The sequence below is a fragment of the Malus sylvestris genome, chromosome 10 (genome assembly GCF_916048215.2).
Source record: "Malus sylvestris chromosome 10, drMalSylv7.2, whole genome shotgun sequence".
Classification (NCBI taxonomy): Eukaryota; Viridiplantae; Streptophyta; class Magnoliopsida; order Rosales; family Rosaceae; genus Malus; species Malus sylvestris.
Genome location: NC_062269.1, coordinates 21036800 through 21044645, shown reverse-complemented (window position 1 = coordinate 21044645; position 7846 = coordinate 21036800).

Below are 7846 nucleotides of genomic sequence, written 5' to 3'. Positions count from 1 at the left end.
ACATGATATAGGCACGGTATTATGATGACCTCGTCGGTTATATTACCCTACAAGGTTTCAATAACGAAGGACGGCCGACTCGAATTTCTGTTCAAAAAGCTATCGAGGTTGGCGCCGAAACTGTCCATCAGGATTCGGCGAGACTCGGTTTAGCTAATTTCATCCCGGACCCTGATGTTTGACACCGATCGGGAAAAACGTAGGGCCGCGGTTTCATCTACTATGGAACGACTGCTGGCCCATTGGTATACTATATCTAAACAACCAAATTCGGGCGTTAACCTCATCGAGTTCCTCGCCGAATGAGATAATGGTCATGTCCTGTCTCTTGACCAAATTCAAGCCGCCCCGGCCGAGCTCGAAGATAATCGACCCCAAGTCAAAGATCCCTTGGATGAAGTTAATGTTGGGACGACTGATGACCCACGACCTTTATTTGTTAGTGCTTTACTTCCCCAACCTATGAAGGCCGAACTTCGTGCCCTGCTTGAGGAATTTAAAGATTGTTTTGCTTGGAGCTATCATGAAATGCCTGGCTTAGATCGTACTCTCGTCGAGCATGAGTTGCGTATTAAACCTAGATGTAAACCTTTCCGTCAACCACCTCGACGCTTCTCGATTGAAGTGCAACTCGGTATCAAGGATGAACTAGTTCAGCTTTTGAAAGTCGGGTTCATTCGGACAGCTCGATATGTTGAATGGTTGGCCAATATCGTTCCTGTTTTAAAGAAAAATGATGCATTGTGCATTTGTATCGATTTCAGAAATCTGAATCTAGCAACTCCCAAAGATGAGTATACCATGCCGATTTCGAATTTGTTGATCGATGCTGCGGTGAATCATGCGATCTTATCCTTTATGGATGGACATGCCGGGTACAACCAAATTTTCATTGCCGAAGCTGACATGCACAAAACTGCTTTTCGCTGCCCGGGGGCACTCGGCACTTACGAATGGGTTGTCATGCCATTCGGCCTCAAAAACGCCGGTGCCACATACCAACGGGCAATGAACACCATATTTCATGATTTAATTGGAACCATCGTCGAAGTCTATATCGACAATGTTGTAATTAAATCCAAACAACGGCGGACTCATCTGGATGATCTCCGACAAGCTTTCCTTCGTATGCGTCAACACAATCTCAAAATGAATCCTGCCAAATGTGCATTCGGTGTGTCGGCCAGTAATTTTCTCGGTTTTCTAGTGCATCACCGTGGAATTAAAGTGGACGAAAATAAAGCACGTGCAATCATCAGTGCTCCACCCTCGACGACGAAGAAACAACTGCAGTCTTTACTCGGCAAGATAAATTTTCTCCGCCGATTTATAGCTAACTCAAGGGCTAAAATGAAAGCGTTCTCGACGCTTTTGAAACTTAAGGACTCAGAGAAGTTTGAGTGAACCGACGAGCATCAGGCAGTGTTTACACAAATCAAAGTCTCCCTCACGACGCCACCTGTTCTTGTTCCACCCCGGCGTGGTAAACCTCTCAAACTATATATTTCGGCGGCTGAAGCATCCATCGGCTGCCTCCTCGCCCAAGATAACGACGCCTGGCGGGAGCATGCTATTTTTTACCTCAGTCGAAATCTCAATCAACCCGAAATCAATTATTCCGCTGTTGAGAAGCTCTGTCTTACCGTGTTATTCGCCCCCTCCAAGCTTCGACATTACATGTTTTCGTCGGTCACACAAGTCATTGCCCAGACCGACGTTATCCGGTACATGCTTACCCGGCCAATCGTAAAAGGCCAAATTGGGAAATGGACGATGGCGTTGTCCGAGTTTAGCTTGCAATACGTGCCCCATAAAGCTGTCAAAGGCCAGGCGTTGGCCGACTTCCTTGCTCAACACCCTTCCCCCTACGGTTTTGGGGACACCGATGTCAAAATCGGCATGGTTGCAACACGCAACAACTACTGGACGATGTATTTTGATGGTTTCAGTACTTCGTCCTTGGCCGACGTTGGCATCGTCATTCAATCTCCTAACCACGATCGTTGATATTTTTCGCTCAAGTTGGATTTCGACTGCACCAATAATCAGGCCGAATACGAAGCCCTTATCATTGGCCTTGGCCTCTTTCATGACTTACGGGCCACCTGTGCCCTCGTCCTCGGTGATTCTGAACTTGTGATTAACCAACTTAATGGGTTTTTCCGCTGCATGAGTTGTACTCTGGCACCCTACCACATGGTTGCCAGCTATTTGGCCGAGTCCTTCGACGGTATTACGTTCGAGCATATTTCCCGGATCCATAATACCGATGCAGACGAGTTGGCTCAAATCGCCTCCAGTGCACAACTCCTAGGGGGCAAGCTAGGCCGAGAGATACCGGTGTTACGACAGTTATACCCGGCCTTGGTTAACAAGCAAATCCTCCGACGTGACAACGTGATACGCACCAGGGTCATGTCCTTACCTTCGTTGTTAGATCGACAAGACTCTATAGAGGTTTGTCCTGTCGAGGCAATACCAGATGATTGGAGAAAGCCCATTATGCAGTACCTTGACAATCCCAATGGCAAACATAGTCGCAAGACACGAGTTCACGCCACGAACTATGTCATGTATCAAAATGAGTTATACCGGAAAGGCGAGGATGGACTGCTACTACTATGCCTCGGCCCCCAAGAGGGTGCTCAGGCGATCACAGAAGTACATGAAGGGATTTGCGGAGCTCATCAATCCGGACGGAAAATGCGATGGCTACTTCGACGACACGGCTATTTTTGGCCAAGAATACTAAAGGATTGTATCGAGTTTGTACGAGGATGCATACAGTGCCAGATTCACGGGCCTATACAAAGGGTCCCAGCCGAATCGTTGCATTCGGTCATTAAACCATGGCTGTTTAGAGGATGGGCCATGGACGTAATCGGCAAAATTACACCATCATCTGGGCCTGCCAAGCACGCATGGATAATAGTAGCAACCGATTACTTTACTAAGTGGGTCGAAGCGAAATCTTATGCCGAGCTTACATCTAAAGAAGTTTGCAACTTTGTGGAGGAACACATTGTGACCAGATTTGGCATGCCAGAAACGATCATAACTGATAATGGCACAATCTTTACAGCCGAGAGGTTTAAAGAGTATACAGCAAATTTGAAAATTCGGCTCGAACAGCCTACACCGTATTATCCACAAGCAAATGGGTAGGCCGAGGCAAGCAATAAAGTGTTGATCGGCATTCTCGAGAAAATAATAAAAGAAAGGCCTGGCATATGGCATTTAAAGTTGAATGAGGCATTATGGGCATATCGAACATCGCCCCGATCGGCGACTGCGACAACCCCGTATGCACTAACCTACGGACACGATGCAATGTTACCAGTCGAGTTAAGCATAAATTCGTTGTGGTTAATTGAACAAAGTAGTTTGTTTAGCGCCGAATATAATCAGTCCATGAGACAAGAGTTAGAAGATTTGGAAGAAGCGCGGCTTGATGCTTACAACCTGTTGGTGGCACAAAAACGGATTGCCGAACGAGCCTATAATCAAAAAGTACGGCAGAAAACATTCGGCGAAGGAGAATTGGTTTGGCAAATGGTGTTACCCGTAGGACTAAAAGACCCTAGGTTCGGTAAGTGGTCTCCAAATTGGGAAGGGCCGTTTGTCGTACATAAAGTATACGGCAAAGGAGCATATCATCTTAGAGATCGGACCGGTCTAGTTCATAAATTACCAATCAATGGGCAGTTTCTGAAGAAGTACTATCCGGTCACTTGGGAAATGCGGGAGTAAAAAATTCATTTCATAAAAATCGATAGAGTATACAAAGTGAGCTGGTCGACCGGTTTACATAAAAGTCAAAATAAATTCAAGGCGAAGAAGGTAGAAGAGTGCCGAGCAAGGCCTTCAGCTCTAACCACCGCACCTCGCCCATGATGACCTCGGCCTGCCGGTTCTTTTTCTCCAGCTTCAACTGCTCGATCCGTTTGGTGTTCGCCGCATACTCGGTTAAGCAAGCTTTGCCGCCCGACTCAAAGTCCTTAGCAAGCTCGGAGGCAATGGCCGACCTGCATTTCGCCAACTCGGCCCTTTGACGGTCGAGGTCGGCCAAGGCCTCTTCTTTTACCTTTAAAGCATCGATCTTTGGACGGAGAGTATCTTGGACGGCTGTGGTAGCTTGCAGGTCTTGTTCGGCCTTCAGAGCGTTCTGAAAGATATTAAAGGTCTCCTGAACCCGCTCTAAGGTAGACGACGCCTGAACGATAGCCTCGCCGCTCAGGTGACCGTCAGCTCCGAGGTCGTTTAGACATGCACCGAGCAAATCAAGACCGTTGTGCTGGAGTACTTGCGACGCCAAAAACGGCAAGACCTCTTGCAACCGAGTTAGAGCAATTGAATCAGCAGCGTCAGTCGCGGCGACCGAAGGACCAGCCCCTCCAGTTGTGCTGGACAGGAGGGCTTTGAATTCGACTTCCCATGAAGCCTGCACACAAAAATAAAGTTGAGCTCAAAGAAATCCTAAAAAGATAGTGAGAAGGTTTCGTTTCTTTTAACCTCCCGAGAGGAGACTTCGACCATGTCTTCAGGATCGTTGCTCGAACCTAAAGAGCTTAATGGCCGAGCCCAGTGTCTTAGGCTGCTTCTCAGTTCACGCAGCCGATAGAGGTTATCTACATTCGATGGCCACTGAGGCGGCCAAGAAATATAGATAACACCCTTCGGCGCATAGAATTTTCGATTAAAAGAGTGTGCAGGCACCTGACATTTAGTATTTTCCTGGTTTAGAGTTTTTACGGTAGAAAACTAACCAAGAAAAGGCGGAATAAGGTACTTATAAAGGCCGAAGTAACCTCTTGCTGAGGAATATTGAAATCCTGGTCCTGCGGATGAACGGGCGTCTCCGCCGACGCTTCTGGATCCCCGACAGGTCGTTTACCGCGGTCAGCCGTAGACGGGCCGACTCGGACAGCAGCTAATGGCACGGAGTGAATGTCCTGATTTTGCGGGTGAATGGGAGCTTTCGCCGCTGCTGCTGGCTCTCCGGCCGGTGGTTTGCTATGGTCGGCCGTAGTAAGGCCGACTTGGACAGCCGCCTCGGACACGGGAGGAGGTTGATGATGGGAACGAAAGCGACTCGCCAGAGGCATTTCGTCGCTCCCCTCACTCTCCTCCAGAATGACGACCGAGGGTTTTACAGAAGAAGTTTTCTCGGTCGAGGGGACTACCTTTTCTAAGACAGGTGCAGCCTCGACCAAGGGAACAAGAACTGGTTTCCTAACCTTAGAAACAGGCCACGCTTGGACTGCTTCCTCGGTCGAGATTGGCTGATTCTCGACCAAGGCTTGGGCGACGGAGGAAGAAAGGGAAACGCTGGGGGTCGTTGCTCCCGTGGTTTGACTGGAAATGATGTGAATCTTCCGTTTTCCTTTCCTCGCCAACCTTTTGACCCATTTGGCAGGTCGAGGGGGTTCGACGGTCGGCTCGGCTTCTCGACGAGGCCGTTTACTCGGTAAAGCCTGCGCGGAAACCGTTGTCTTTTTAGAGATGACCGATTTTTTCTTGGCCACAGTTGCAGCGACCGCCTCTACCTTTTTCAACGGTCGACTACCTGAGAACGTAAAAGTAAATCAGCAAAATCGATCAATAGTTCAAAATTGAAAGGAAAATGGGGGAAATAAATAGTTACCTTGGGCTTGGGAGACAGAAGCCTTCTTAGGTCGATCACCGAAAAGTTTGTCTAAAACGGTTTCAACCGGAACACCAAAGAACTCCTGGGTATACTTTTCCCACTACTCGCCAAAAGTATCGGTACTAAGTGTTTATGGGATGGCCGGTCGAAGGCGGAATCTTTGGCATTGCTCTTGAAACTCCCTCTTGGCGATATTGCATTCCTTCTCCGAGGAACCAGGCTCGCGTCCACGGCTTAGGACGGTTCGTGAGGAGAGAATGGGGACCGGGCAGCCTTGGAGGTAGCCAAGCTGTCGAGCTAGGAAGTTAGGATGGTACACTTCCCAGCCCGCTCGTTTCCCATCACAGCCGAGAGGAAGGTCGCGAGTGAGCACGAATGACCCCCAAGACTGACGAAGGTCGGCGTCTTCGTCCGCGCCCCACATTGATGTAGGTAGTTTGATTGGAAAGTATCTAAATACCTATTCGGCTTGGTGAGGGGGTGTTGGTCGAGAGGCCAGCTGAGGCCCAAGCGCTTCCGTTGGCAAGAAATCAACGATTGCCGGCCGAAGGGAGGCGAAGTAAACTTGCAACCAGAGTTGAAAGACCCAGAGGGGACCATTCTGGTATGGGTCGATCTTATGAAGGGTCGTCTTAGCCAGACAGCGGAAGAGATGGGCAAGAATGTTGGAACTAAGTGACAGGGCGTGACCACTAGCCATGGCCTTGGCCATCGGCATGTTCTCGACCAAACATTTGTTAGATTTGGTACAACAAATGTACTTGTTGTACCAATAGAAGAGGAAAGCCTCATGTTCCCCTTCTGGCAGAGCCTCTTCTCTTCGGCCGGTAAAATGGAGATAGAGGGTGTTGTAGTTGAAGAAGTTCTTGTGGAGTTTCTGAACGTCTTCTTTTGAGGGGGTTTGACCCTCACTCCTCAACGTCTCAAAAGCCCGTCTGTCGAAAAGCGTCTTTAGGTCCAGGTTCGACGTGTACCCAGAGAGGGCAGCATCGATGGGGATTCCAGATGCTGAAGTTCCCAAAATGGCGGTGATATCAAGAATGGTAGGGCCAACGGGACCAAAAGGGAGGACCATGGTGTTGGTGGCCGAACACCAGAAGCATAGGGCGGCTAGGAGAAGCTCCTTGTCGAGAACGACATCCATAGACGAGAGGAAAATGGCGTCGTAGATACCGAAGGCTTTCCATTGCTCACCGAAGAGCTTTTCCATTCGTACAACCCAGGCTGCCCAGGTTGCCCAGGTTGTAGTGGTCGAAGGCCAAAAGCCTTAAGGCCTTGCCGCATCCCATCTCGACCATTCAAACCCTTGGAGCAAGGGTGATAGGCAATGCTCCTGGAAAAGTCCGGTAATGGCTGGTGGTACTGCCGCTTTAAAAAGAGGCCCCAAGATTTGGTGAGAAGCGCTCATCACTTTCAAACCGTATGGTTTTGATTGTGCTTCGATCAAGAATTTTCTGACACTAATCACATTCCCTGGAAAGCTTACAGATGAAGGAGGCCATTATAGGAGGGTTAAAAAGTACGATGCGAAATGGGTTTTTCTGGGTTGGGGGACTTGAAGATGAAGACCTGCGAAAAAGAAATACGCTAGAGAGCAATGGCAAGAAATTCAGAAAATTTGAACATGTAAAAGTACAAATGAGAGGATTTCGGTATTTATAGGACGATGAAGGGAAGGGCAATCGTTCGAAATTTGAAATGAGGGGTAGAATCGACCGAGAAATTCGTTAATCATTATGAACATTCAGAAAATCCAGTTGAGAAGACCGAGGGTTTCGTGTTTCGGGGGACGCACGATTGCATGTGGCGGCGAGATTTATGGTGAAAGATGGTTCGGCGTCTGCACGATGCTGAATGGTTCGCAGATCGAGGTGGCATGGTGGTGTTCAGCAACAAGACCATGATGATATGACGGTTCAGGGAGCTGCACGCTCCAAACGTCATTATTAGGGATTAGCCCTATAGAAGAATACCACGTGGAATGGTGTTAGCAGAATCAAGATCGTGTAATCGTGTTCAATAAATGCACCTCGGAATGAAAGCATTTGAGTTTTGAGCTTTAATTTTGCTTCTTCAAGGCTGGAGCTCAGCCAGAGGGTTCAGGCCGAAGGCCTCAGAAGCAAGGGGGTAATGTTTAGGCCCAAAATAATAGTTTGGGCCGAGTATAGAATCATTCTCGGCCCGGAAGGCCTTGCGACA